A 13,818-nucleotide genomic window follows, 5' to 3' on the forward strand; every position below is an offset into this window, starting at 1 on the left:
TCCAAGACTAAATGGCTTGATACCAAAGTTTTACCAAAATGTGAGAGGTGTATGGAGAATACTTGATAGCGATGGCTAATTACTGTAATAGAATGTAGTCCATCCTTGCTTATAACAATGAAGGTATCATCAACCTTATTTCAAAAAATCTAAATAGAGAGAGAATGTTCCAATGGGACCGTTTACCATATGGAATACAGCTTACAAGTTAATTTACTAAAGCACTTCACTACTTCTCAATGGTTCTTATTAGGGTTTTCCATAAACTTGCTAACCACTCCCATTGCATAAATAATATTTAGACACCTAATTGACATAGCATGCATTAAGTTACCAACTATAGACGAATAAGGTATCTTATCCATTTCAACCTTTTGCTCATCTAAATTAACGATGTGCTCTTGGTTGAGTTTTGAATGGAGGCAATAAAATGCTCATATTCTTCCCCCTTTCCATATTGAAACGATCAAGTTTTTTCTTAAGGTATTTTGCCAATCTTCTTCCTTCTATGAGCAGATAAATAATTTTTTTGTATCTATCTTCCATAATCCTCATGTCAAGAATATGATTTGCATTACTCAAATCCTTCATATCGAAGTAACCTTATCTTCAGTGCATCCACATCCAATAAAAACTTCTTGACCATAAGCAAATCATCCATATAAAGAATCAAGATCCTAAGGCTACCATCCTAGCCTTGTGTATGTAGAGACAATATTTTGTCACACTCCATTCATATCCTTAAGAGTGAGTTAAAGCATCAAACTTAGGGTACCACTTCCTTAGGGCTTACTTGAATCCATACAGAATTTTGTGGGACTTGCACACCAACTATTCTTTGCCCTACAAAACAAACCTCTTTGGTTGTTGCATGCATGTATATGTCCTCATGTAAGTCATTATGCAAGAAAGCTAATTTAACATCCATCTAGAGAAGCTCCATATTCTCCTTAAAGACCAATGTAAGCACTACATGGAGAGGTCATGTTGACTACTAGTGAGAATATCTCATCAAAATCTATCCCCTTCTCTTGCTTAAATCCCTTAGTTGCCAATCTTCCCTTATCCTTAGGAAATGCATTTTCAGCTTATAAACCCATTTGCATGGTAATGCATGCTTGCCTTTAAGCAAGGGAACCACCTTCCAAGTGATGTTTTTCAAAGAATCCATCTTTCATTGTGTAGCCTTATTCCACTTATGACTATCAACCCTAGACATAGAATCCTTATTATAACACGAAGGCTCTCCACATTCTATCACCATGACATAATCTAAAGATGGAGTATATCTCTTGAGGTTTAGAGACACTTGTGGATTGTACTCAACTTGAGCATTTTGATATCCCAAATGTCTATCCTATTGAATGCAAGGCTTTCACTTGAATGTGGTACATCTAGCTCAACATTTCTTGGTTGTTGTAGCTCTCTCTTAGCCCTGCATCATATGGAATGTCGTACATGCTACTCATATGATGGCTATCCATTTGTCTAAAATAACACTCTATGTATCTCAATGGTCTCAAAAGGTTGTCTATGCATATTTAGTTCATTGGAGATGACATCATGGTTGCATACTATCTTTTTGGCTTGTGGATTCCATAATCATTATCCCATCTAAATAGCTTGGCCCAAAAACCATATGCAAGTCTTGCATTTGACAATATGCTTTGAATCCATTCTTTTGCGGTTCCATTAATATTCTTTCCAACCCTATTTTGAGTTGTGTCATTAGGGGTAGTCAACTCCCTCTTGATAACCACATTGCACAAAAGTTTTGAAAGACACAACAAGTATACTCCCACAATTATCAGTGCACAAGAATTTGAGTTACTTGTATGATTGATTCCTTATATAAGCTAATAACTTTTTCCATGGATCAAATGTATCACTTTTTTTGTGAGCAAGGTAAACCCATACCTTCCACATATCATCATCAATGAATGAAACAAAATATGATGGTCCTACCAATGACGCTATAGGCATAGGCGCGCACACATCATTGTGAACTAATTCTAATGCTCATACATCTCAAAGTCTAAAATGTTAAAACAAAAAGCTATTGCAAATAAGAAAGAATGATCATTCCTATAATAAACATGTGACCCATATAGTGATGCCAAAGAGATACAAATAGTTGCTCGGTCATCATAGCTACGATATGATCATTTACACCAAACACATACAAAGAGTACAAACTGCTAGACTCTGGCCCTTGTGCAACAATAAGGAACCCTTTGCAAATCTTCCAAGAGTGGCTACCAAAGACAACATGTTAGCCATAGTCATCCAATTGTCTAGTGCTAATAAATATTTCTTTAGGTCTTGTAATGCCATACATTTTTTAGCACAAAGAAAGGACCATTAGCAAATGATAGAGGCACATCGCCCACTTTAACAATTCTACATATAAGGTTGTTGCCCAAATGAACACATCATTTTGTCCATACACCATAAGCAGCAAACTAGTCCATGTGTAGAGTAACATGAAAGGATACCCATGAATCAATGATCCGATTCTATGACATACCATTGTTAGTACCAATAAGAAATGAGCCACCAAGAGTAGAGACATACAAGACATCATTATCATCACTTTTGCTACAAATAGTGTTTACTTCTTCCATCTTTGTCTTAGGTTTCTCTTCCTTTTTGCTATCATCATCACTCTTTTGCTTGCATTTCCTTTGTTGTTCCACTTGAAGCAATATTTTGTTATGTGACCATTCTTTCCATAGTAGAAATATTCTACTCCTTCCTTGTGGGAGACTTGCTTCTAGAGTTTCCTCTTTAGGAGATTTTCCCCTTGCAATTGATTTCTCTCTCTTGATAAGTGTACTATAACCTTTAATGCATGCATTTGCCTCTTCAATAAGGAAACTACTCTCAATATCTAATTTAGTCAAGCCCCTAGCAAGTGATGAGCTACTAATAGTAGTCCTAAAAGTATCCCAACTTCCAAGCAATATCACAAGAAAAAACATGGTTTTGAATAGATTTCACAAAAGCAATCTTTTGAGCTGACAACGAGCTAAAGATAGTGTTAAACTTATTCAAGTATTCAAGCGTAGATGCCCCCTCTTTCACCAGAAAATCAATGAGGTTCTTTAAGTAGTGATACATCAATTTGCTTTTCATAAATATTGCAAAGCTTCTACTCCATATGCACTACCACCTTTGTCAAATACAGAAAGTACATTGATTTATAAAGCATCAAAATGATAGTAGAGCACGCAAGCTCATCCATTTCATCCTAAACACCCCAATCCATGCCCAAATGGCCCATGCTTTCAAGCTTTACACCCATGGGCTTAACCTATTTATTTTGCACCAAAGTGTTATAAATCTATTCCTTGCAAAATAATTAATTAGTATCGTTCAACTTCTGAATGTTAAATACTGTATTTTTGGAATCAAACGATGAAGCCATGACCATTGCAATAGATGGAAATCAAGAAGCAACCATGCACCAAGATAAACAAAGCTACAAAACCAAGTACTCAAGATAATAGCCAACTAATGGCCAAAACAATGCTAAATTCTAATGCCCAGAAGTGGTCTAAGCACTCCTCAATACTTCTTTGTTTTTTGCAAATTTTCCAAGCAAAAAATAGGCCCTAAAAGATCGCATAGAAACAACCTTTTAAATCTTCTAAAAAATTGGTTATCTTCTCTAAAGTGTGAGAGTAGATCAATTGAACCAATTCCCTAAATGACCACCTCAAAGGTTTCACATTATGAAAATATTTTTTTGTAAGTGGTTCCAAAAATAACCAATTCAATATTTTATAACATGAACACAACTTCTTGCCTACGTTGTTTAAACTAAACTAGTTCATATACCTGGTAGTGTTAAGCTTACTTGCAACAATCTCATTCAAAGTCCTAGGTGTGAAGGCATCTTTAAAATATCCAGTTCAAAATAGTTGCGAATGTGAAACCAGTTTTAGTTGAAGTAATTTACTTTGAACTAGTTCAAGCAAACCTAGTGCGAAAGGGGATATTGTTAGTAATGTTTAGCCATTGGATAAGGCTTTGTTAAGCCACATGAGTTGGATGAGGGCCACCTTCTTGTTTAAAAACAATACAAATTGATGAGGATAAGAGTATGCATTTTTCAAGCTCAAATCGAATAGAGATACGATATTGATTATGAGGTGATTAGATGTGGGGCTTCAAGGCTATCTAATAAGCCATTTTCTCTTTGTATAATAACAAGTAAGTCCTCTGCTCAATTCATAGGCAAGACCTGCACTAATTTTGGCAAATTTCCCTTGTGCTTATTGAATAAGTTGGCCCTTTTAATTTATCAACCCCCATGCTTGCACACATCAATACATAAACCAAATCTTTCTTTGTTGAGCAATCTAAAAATGCACTAATTGGCCTTATTTCTAGCCTCTATTCGCCATCCAAATAGTTCAAATTTGGGCTATGATAGGCCGCAAACTAAGCTTCGATGGCTCACTTGGTTGAAGTACATGTTTGACTTAAATCAAAGGGCTTGATGATGAGATTTGTACCTTTTTCAGACTTGTGTTTGACTTAAAGTAGAGCTTGGTGCTAAAAGATGTTGTGGTAAACATTGACTCCTTACTTCAACCACAAGCTCCCACAAGTAATGCTTTGATATCAATCGGGAGGAAGTGTTAGGCGCTAGAGAGAGAGAGAGAGAGAGAGAGAGAGATCACGTAAAAAGTTTTAGGAGTACTTCATTCTACCCTTATTCTTCATTATCTTTAGATATATGAATATATAGTGTGTACACCACTTGGCCTTTGGCCTTTGGCCTTTACCTCAACATCTACTACATAAATTTACTCACTTACCAACTAGTCTACTAAAATAGATACTAATCTTCTAACCTACTAGCCTATTAATCCCTAGACCTATCACTAGTGACATATTTCAATAATACTCAAATAGTGGTAATATTTATATGACTATTAATATTATTATTGATTACCTGAATTACTCTTAACATAATTAATTAAGTAGTATCTTAATTAATTAATATATTGAGTACTAATCTAATTACTTTAATCACTATATTTTAATAACATTTTCAATTTATTTATTATTAATTATTTTGAACATACTAATATATGTAAGTGTTAACTATGTTAAATAATCTAAAGAACATCAACTATAATATTTAAAAAGAAGGAAATTAGAGAGCATACTTGGCTTAAGCTTGATCGATGCTCAAGCTTAAGGTGTGCATATAAGCAACAACATCATTAGTGCTTTCCTTTTGTACAACTCCTAAAAGGAACAACACAAAAACTTAATGATACTAATTAACACCATATAAAAGTAACTATCTACTAATTGACCACTAATTCTATATATATATATATATATATATATATATATAATGAATTAAATGTTAATTAATTACTTTTTTATAAACATTATATGTAATTTAATCACAAGCACACACATTCACACACACACACATACACACACACACACACACACACACACACACACACACACTCTCTCTCTCTCTCTCTCTCTCTCTCTCTCTCTCTCTCTCTCTCTCTCTCTCTCTCTCTCTCTCTCTCTCTCTCTCTCTCTCTCTCTCTCTCTCTCTCTCTCTCTCTCTCTCTCTCTCTCTCTCTCTCTCTCTCTCTCTCTCTCTCTCTCTCTCTCTCTCTCTCTCTCTCTCTCTCTCTTTGAATAATGATTAATTAGCTCTCTCTAGGTTTTGCAAAAGGAAAGATAATTTCACCTTGACTCATTTTTGTTTACAACCAATAAAAAGCATCACTATTATTGTCTCTAGGTAATACTAGTTTTTATGATACTCATATTAATGCTATTTGTACTAAATGTTTTGAAAAGTGTACTAAACATTTTCAAATCTAAAAAGTTTTTTTTTAAGGTACTCCAAATTAAAGTTCATTTTATGATTCCTTTTTACTTCTTTTTTTGAATCACATTTTGTAGGTAAAGGGAGGAGCATTGGAAAGATTACCATCAATATCTCATCCACCTCTAACAATAACTAATGAAAATCAATGTTCATTTAGTATTTGAAAAGAATTAAGCATAAGTTAAAATCATGTGATGTATATAAATTTGGTAACCAAGATTTCAAAGCTCCTTAATAGTTCTAAAGGATGTAAAAAACATAAGTTATTCAAGTGGAAATTAGACTGTTTAGTAGTATTGTACTATTATGACAATGGCATGCAAGATATGTTTTGTTTTAAATGGGGCAAATCTAATTCCACATACAAGAGTAAGTTATGACATATTTATTTGAACATCTCCTCAAAAGTATGTAATAGAGTAGCTCTCACAATTTTATAGATAAATTAGGATATATTATGGCATGTTATAGGGTGTTGTTTCATTGGCATTTTTACCTTAGTAGCTCAATGATGCTTTGCAAAGATTTGTATACTAGAAGGTGTTAACCCTTAGAAGAACAAGGTGGAAAATTTGCAAAATCTAAAGCAGAAAACAAGGCTAAGGCAAAAGTGAAACGGAAGACGAAGGCGCACTGATAAAAATTTGGAAACACAAGAAGTGTAAAAAAGTCCTAAATCAAGGAGAGAGGCACACAAGAAAAGCACCACAGTCAATACTTTTGTAAAAGAGCGCAAGGCGCACCATGATTTATTTTGTAAAAGAGTGCTGTACTCTCACCCATGCATATTGTAAATGGTTAGAGGCACGGGTTGAGGCCATGCCAATAGGGAATGTGGGAGCCTTCGCTCAACCGCCAAGACCCACGGACCGCTTATTGTTTCAAGCGTTCCAAGCGAGCTCTAATGGCTATCTCTCACCTAGTCGACGTGCCGTCGATCCTACGAGTGTAGTGAGCTTACCTTGATGCTCAATAGAGTACCCTCCTCTCTCTTGCACTCCGGTACCTCCACGATTCTTGATGCTAGCTCAAGCATCCTCAAGCCTCCTCTATCTCCAAGCTCCATCCTCCATTGCCGTGCGCGCAAGAGAAGAAAAGAGAAGAGAAGAGAAGAAGAGGAGAGGAGATGGTGAAGAGCTTCACCCCCTTGATCCCTCACTCTCACACACACTCACTCCCTCATACTCTCACACTCCCTCTCTCAAGAGCACACACAAGCAAGAAGGAGAGAAGAAGAGAGGAAGAAGAAGACTCTTTTTGCCACACACCAAAGAATGAGCTTCTCATTCACTTTTCAACTTTATATACAAAGCCCTAAATCCTTTTTGGGCGGTCATCCCCTTTTCCCTCTTTTACATGGCCAGCCGTAGCCTAGGCCCTTTTTCCCATTTCCCACCATTCTAATTTATCCTATTCCCAACTAGTGCGTACACTTTGCACAGGAGTGAGCCTGGCACTCTTTTACAAAGATTCGGGGGCACTCCTACATTTTAATGGTGCGCCTTTTTTCTCTTTTGTTGTCTCGGGCCAACACCGAGGCTTTCTGAGGGTCGTGCTTGAACATTTAAATTTTTCAGGGACTAGTTACCAGTCAAGGCGCCTTTTTCTGCTTTTATCCTATGCCTTTTTTGCTATTTCCATTTTTCCATTCTCTGCTCCTCTGTGCTGCGGGAAACACGATAACATTACCCCCTCCTAGCCAAGTGCCAGTCCCATGGCACTACAGTGGGATGTAGTGGCTAGTTAGGTCGGTTGCTAGGTGGAGAAGGTAAGTGGCGGATACTGCTTCCAATGTGGTTGGGTAAATGATAAGTGATGGGGTTTAAGGACGATGACCAGGAAAGATTCCGACGTGCTTTAGGCTCCATGAAGATACTCGGCATCTTTCACACTGTTGTGGCGCCCGTTGTGTAGCTGGTCGTCTTTTGAGTATCCGAAATGCTTGAAGCAATAAGCAATCCTTTAGGAGGGTGGTATTGGAGGGATTTATTTTGGAGAAACCCCCCGAATGTTGTTTGCCTTGAAAACCCGTGGCCTTGATTGAAGATCCTTGTCTTTGAGTAGAAGGTCTTCAGTTTTGAGTTGAAGGTCTTCAGGCTTGTGGAGTCAATAAGCGATCCGTAGATCTTGAGGCGTTAGGCATGGATCATTGGGCGATGAGGTTCCAAGATCTATGCCAATGGCAGTTCTACCTTGACTTGGTTCAATCAGGGTAGCCATCAGCAGGCAGATGGCCGGATGCTGATACAGGAAAAGAAGTTTTGATCATTAAAGGATGCCGTGGGTGATCCTCTTCTGCGGGTAGCCATGTCTTGAAGCGCGAACATAACCTGCAAGAAAAGTTGTGCACTCCCTAAGGGGTGTATTTGTCCTGCCATGTAGTGTGTGGTGCCCGTGGCAGTGGAACTGGGAGATGGGTCTAACCTTGGGCAAGCCCTTGGTAACGTCCCACACTTGAGGACCCAGTTTGTGCTTTGTTGGAGATGCGGTGCAAGTGTTAGGGTGACAGGTCTGAAAGTCCTGCCCTTGATGCGCCCTAAGTGTGAAGTGGGGAGGGGGGCTAGGGAGAACCCTAGGTGCGGTGATTGTGGTGCTTCTTTCTTCTTCTTATTCTTATTCTTATTCTTCTTTTCTCTTTTTTGCTTTTTTTTTTGTTATAAAATATAATAGCATAAGGAGGCGTATACATGGAGACAAGCGATACAAGGGCATGACGGGAGTTTACTCCTCGTCATCTGAATGGCAGGTAGGGGATGGCGGAGGGCGGGGGGCCTTGTTAAGAAATCTTCGACTCAACAAGTAGTCCTTGAGGTTGAGGCGGGTTTTGAGGGTGGTGGTAGAATGGAAGGGGTGGTTGCACTGGGTGAATTTGCTGTCGCTCATATCTTCGAGCAGTGTAACACAGAAAGATGGCAAAAGATAAGCACGCATCATGAGGTGAGTCATGGTGCTGATGTCTATGGCGTTGGGGTCAAAATAGAGGGGTGGGAGGTGGCGTTCTTGGGGTGCGGGCTCTTGGTGGACTAGGATCCTAATTAGCCTAAGATAATTACAAGTGGTAATGAATGCGGGGTCAGGATAGGAGGTGAACTCGCTAAGAAATCTATCTATAAAGCTATACAAATCAGGGAGGGTGAAGAGAAAGGCGTCCCTATGGGAGGTGCTATTGGTGTTATAGATAATGGGAAAGTCGAACCTGCCGTGGATGGACGGATTGAAGTCTACTCCTACCCTTCGAGGATATGGCATAAAAGTAGGGTCGTTTCTCTAAGAAGGAAGGGTGTTGCAAAATGCCATCCACGCGTCAAGGTTGACATAAAAAATGCGTCTCCTCCAAGTGGGTCGGCAATTATAGCCTTCCACTGATCTAGGCACTTGGAGGACTTTATCCTGCCAAAATTCGCGGTCCTTGGCTCCCCAAGCAGATGGATGGGCCTCACGCTCCGCTAACCACTTGGCTTTGAGCCTTGCACCCATAGCGATGACGTCCTCTACAAGTTGAATGGGCAGTACTCTGTTCAAGGTAATGGGAAACTCAAAGCGCAAGTCGAAGGGGTCGTGATTATATTCCTGTTGTTCCCAGATAATCAATTCGGCACGGAATTCAATAGGGGGATCTTGAGTGCGCGGTAAGAGAGGGGCAGGCTATCTTGGAACGGGTCTATTATTCAGCTTTCTCCTTGCCTTCTCTACCATCTCTTTCCTGCGGTTGGCTTGGGCTGCTCTTCTCTCCACAGATGTATCAGGGGGCTGCACTTCTGCTTGTTGTGGCTGAGGGGGTGGTGGGACGTATTCCTTCTCTTGAAGTCCCAGATCGAACTCCGGTTCACCCCCTTCTGCTTGCTCGTCTTCTTGTGCTTTTGCCTCTGTGAAATTGAGGTCATCTATTTCCTGCGCTGTCAGGCCTACCTGTGCAAGATATCTTCTCTGCTCCTCTAGGCTCTGTGGCAGGCCTCCTAGCTGTAGCGGCACGTGCATGCTTGCTGTGAGCACTTTGTGTGCAATGGTTAGTTTCTTTTGTAGCTGATCATTGGCTTCATCTCCTTCCGGTCTGGTGGAGTGGAGCATCCTCTGTTAAGAGGCGATCAAGATAGGGATGCCCCGTGATATGCTCGTCCATGGGTCGACCCCGAAGAGTGGTTAACACTCTATATGAGGTAGGCGCGATGTAGGTGGGATCATACTTTGCCGTTTTGATGGCTCGGCGTTGTTCGGCGTTGGTCATTATGCGACATCCGTCAACCTCCCATTGCAACCTAAGAGCATACCACTGCCTTTAGAAGGGTGATCCAGTATTAGCAAGGTGCGATAACCTTGCGATCTCTTGGTCAGTGATAGAAGACGTTGTCCGTGGATCATATGATGTGATGAGGCATTGCTTAATGGCTTGCTCTTTGAAGACCTCGCTAGCGAGCAACTCAGCAGCAGAGCGAGAAGCCTGTGCAAAGGCGAATTCAAAAGTCTCCCAAGAGCAAGGCATATTGTGCACTTTTGTTGCAAAGGGTTCCGTTAATAGACCCAAGTCCAAACGGTCATAGCTGAGGGCCAACGATACAAAGGTGGCATCGAGCCGTTTGATACAGTCCACTACATCATCTCCGGTGTCCTTTGCAAGGTCAGCGGCCAGCGCCAGAAATGACTTCCATTCATAGGAGGGCGTAAGGTCGACGGGTGGTTGAGGTTTGCTAGAACTAGAGGTCCTGACAGTACATAGTTGCGGTTGGGAGTCCCCTTGAGCCTGCAACCAGGCTGTTTGCAAGGGGGGTGGGTTAGGGTCGGTCACAGCAGCTGGGTTGCTGCAGTCAGCTTTGCTGCGAAGAGTCGGGTTGACTTGGTCGAATGATGCCACCTGTGGCGGTGGCCGTTGCTTGGGCCGATAGGTTTCTGCGACTCTCTTGGACCGAAGCGTAGAGGATTCAGATGGCTGGGGCTCTGGAGAGCACTGCGGCCTATGTTCTTGAGGTGTTGGGGGACGTGGGCTGAGCAGGCTTGAGGGTGGCGTAGGACTAGTGCCTTTGGTTGTAGGGGCCTTAGGGATCCACAGTGAGGCATTTTCTTCATAGTAGCCTTGCACACGTGGGAGGGTTTTAGGGGCCCATATTTGCTTAATCACGCGGCGCTTCCGGTGATTGCATCTTGGTTTCCTAGATTTAGAGTTGTAGGTCTTATGCGGACAGGCGCATCTAGTCCTAGGCGGTTCTCGAGGCTGTTTAGGCACCCATTGGAAGCGAGGCTATTGGGCCCTTACTTTGGTTGCTGCGGTCTGCGGTTTATGGGAATCAGGGAGTAGCAGACGCGCACTACCCCCCTCCTTAGTCTTACCTACGGACATTTCTATCGGTGGCCCTGTGGACAGTGACGGTGTTACGCAGCCCTTGCTGAAGGTTGTGCCAATGCGCACATTGCCGATTGCTAGGTGGATGCGCTGCAACTCATAATCAACATTGCAGTGAGTCTGCTTTCTGAGGGTTCACTCAAGCAATGACTCCGTGCCGGCGCCTGTAGCACTCGGCAACAAGTAAAACAGCATTGGAACAGTCTCAGACTCAATAGAAACGACGACTCTGCACTTGCCGAGAAGTGTGTAAGATTGAGCCCCATATGGGCTTAATTTGGCAGTTGTGGGTTGAAGTAGTGGTTTGCCAAGTTGGATCCAATACTTGTGCGTTAAGACATTGAAATATGCTCCCTCATCAATCAAGGCATTGAAGGAGCATATTTGCTTGGCAGTGACCATGACACGGAGGTAGGCGGGTTCTACAGCTTCCTTCTCATTCTCATAGATTTGAGTGATTGTGGCTACTCGTATTTTGACCAACGGTTCTAACATTGGTGGCTCATGCAAAGGATGAGTGGGAGGGTAGTACTTCTTGACATAGCTGCCATTGAAGAAGCCTATTCCTTCATCGTCCAAGGTCTCAAGCTCGACATTACCGGTTCGGCTGATTGCCCGAACCTTGAAGGGTTCAAGACCTCTGAATTTCATCTTTTGTTTATGTCCTTTAACTGAGTAGAGGAGCACTAAGTCACCCTGCTCAAACTCGCACTGCTTGACATGCTTGTCAAACCAGCTCTTGCATCGGGCTCTCTTGCAGATAAGTGCATGGGTGGCTAGAAGACGAGTTTCTAACAGCAGGCGTTCTAGCTCGACCAAGTGTTACGTCCATGCTTGCTTCTCTTCCCATTGTTCTTGGAGTGCTATTCTCAGGCTAGAGACGAAGAATTCTACTGGTAGAATTGCTTCAGTTCCATAGGTCAGCCTAAAGGGGGTTTGGCCCGCCGATGACCGTTTTATAAGCTGTGCGGTAGGCCCACAAGGCTGCCATCAACTTGTTGTCCCACTCGCTTCGTGAGGCTGAGACTACTTTATTCAGGACGTTGATGAGAATTTTGTTAGTTGATTCCGCCTAGCCATTAGCCTAAGGGTAGTATGGTGAGGATTTGCGATGGATGATAAGAAAGGTGGATAGGAGATGTGCTATCACTTCGTTGATGAAGTGTGTGCCTTGGTCGCTAACCAGTTCGATGAGGCAACCGAAGCGCGAGATCACTTGCTCCCATAAGAACTTGGCAGTCATCCTAGCGTCGTTTTTTCGTGTGGGTCTCGCCTCTTCCCATTTCGTGAGGTAATCCATGGCCACCACGATGTACTTGGCTTGTGAGTACTACGCCGCGGGGCTGATGGGTCCTATGAAGTCAATTACCCATTTTTCGAAGGGTTGGCGATAACTGGGGTTAACTCCATTTGATCCTTATGAATCCGGACTTTTGTGCGTTGGCACTCGTCACAATGCTTGACGAATCGCTTAGAGTCGTGGAAAAGTGTGGGCCACCATAGTTGGGACTGCAGCACTTTCCGTGTTGTCGTGTCTCCGCTAAAGTGTCCTCCTGCAATGCCATTGTGCGCCTTTGAGAGCACATCGTGCATCTCATGCTCACATACGCACCTACGCAGCAATCCGTCTTGCCCCAGCCTATAGAGTTGGCCTGCAATCAGCTGGTAGGGCTGGATCTTCAGGATCAAGTGCCTAAGTCGTGCCTTTTCCATTAGTCGCTCAGGTAGTCCATGCTCGAGCACTTGGACTATGTCATCTACCCAGTATGGCGTCAAATCAGCCTTAAATAGATCTCTCTCGCTGGACAGGTGGAATAAGTGGGCGTCAGGTAACTCGTCAATGATGCCCTATCCAGCGGCTTCTCCTGTGGATATACGGGATATGTGATCAGCCATGTAATGTTGTTATTCCTTTCGTACCACCACGGAGAAATCGAACTCTAGGAGCAGGAGGAGCCACTGAGCTATGCGTCCTGTAGCACAAGGTTTGTTCACTAAATAGAGCAGGGCTTGATGGTCCACGAAAAAGATGAAAGGGGTGGCCAACAAGTAATGTCGGAACTTCTTCACGACGAACACCATGGCTAATCCCTCTCTTTCTGTTGTCAAATAATTCATCTCCGTCTCAATGAGTTGCCTGCTAGCAAAGCTCATTGGGTAATCTAGGTTATGCTCACCAAGTTGGCACAATACTACCCCCACGGCAAACTTAGAAGCATCGATGTGTACATGGAAGGTAATGGTCTAGTCTGGGGCTCGTAGAATCGGTGCTATTGTCAGAGCCTTTTTCAATTCTTCGTATGTCCGTTGGCATGCCTCGATCCACTCGAAGACAACCAGCAGCTTGTACAATGGCCTGGCGATCAGTGCATAGTTCAGCACAAACCGCCGATAGTATCCTGTGTGACCTAAGAAGCATTGAACTCCCTTGTAATTAATTGGGGGTGGAAGGTCAACGATAACCCTGACCTTCGAGAAGTCAATGGCAATGCCATTCTTCGACACCACGTGTCCTAAGATGCATCCGTGCTTCACCCAAAACTGACATTTCAAGGGGTTCAAGGAGAGACGGTACAAGCGGCACCGTTCAAAGACTACGGGAGTTTGT

The sequence above is a fragment of the Lygodium microphyllum genome, chromosome 14, assembly GCF_053477565.2.
Source record: "Lygodium microphyllum isolate KBCC chromosome 14, Lygodium_microphyllum_v1.1.10, whole genome shotgun sequence".
Taxonomy (NCBI): domain Eukaryota; kingdom Viridiplantae; phylum Streptophyta; class Polypodiopsida; order Schizaeales; family Lygodiaceae; genus Lygodium; species Lygodium microphyllum.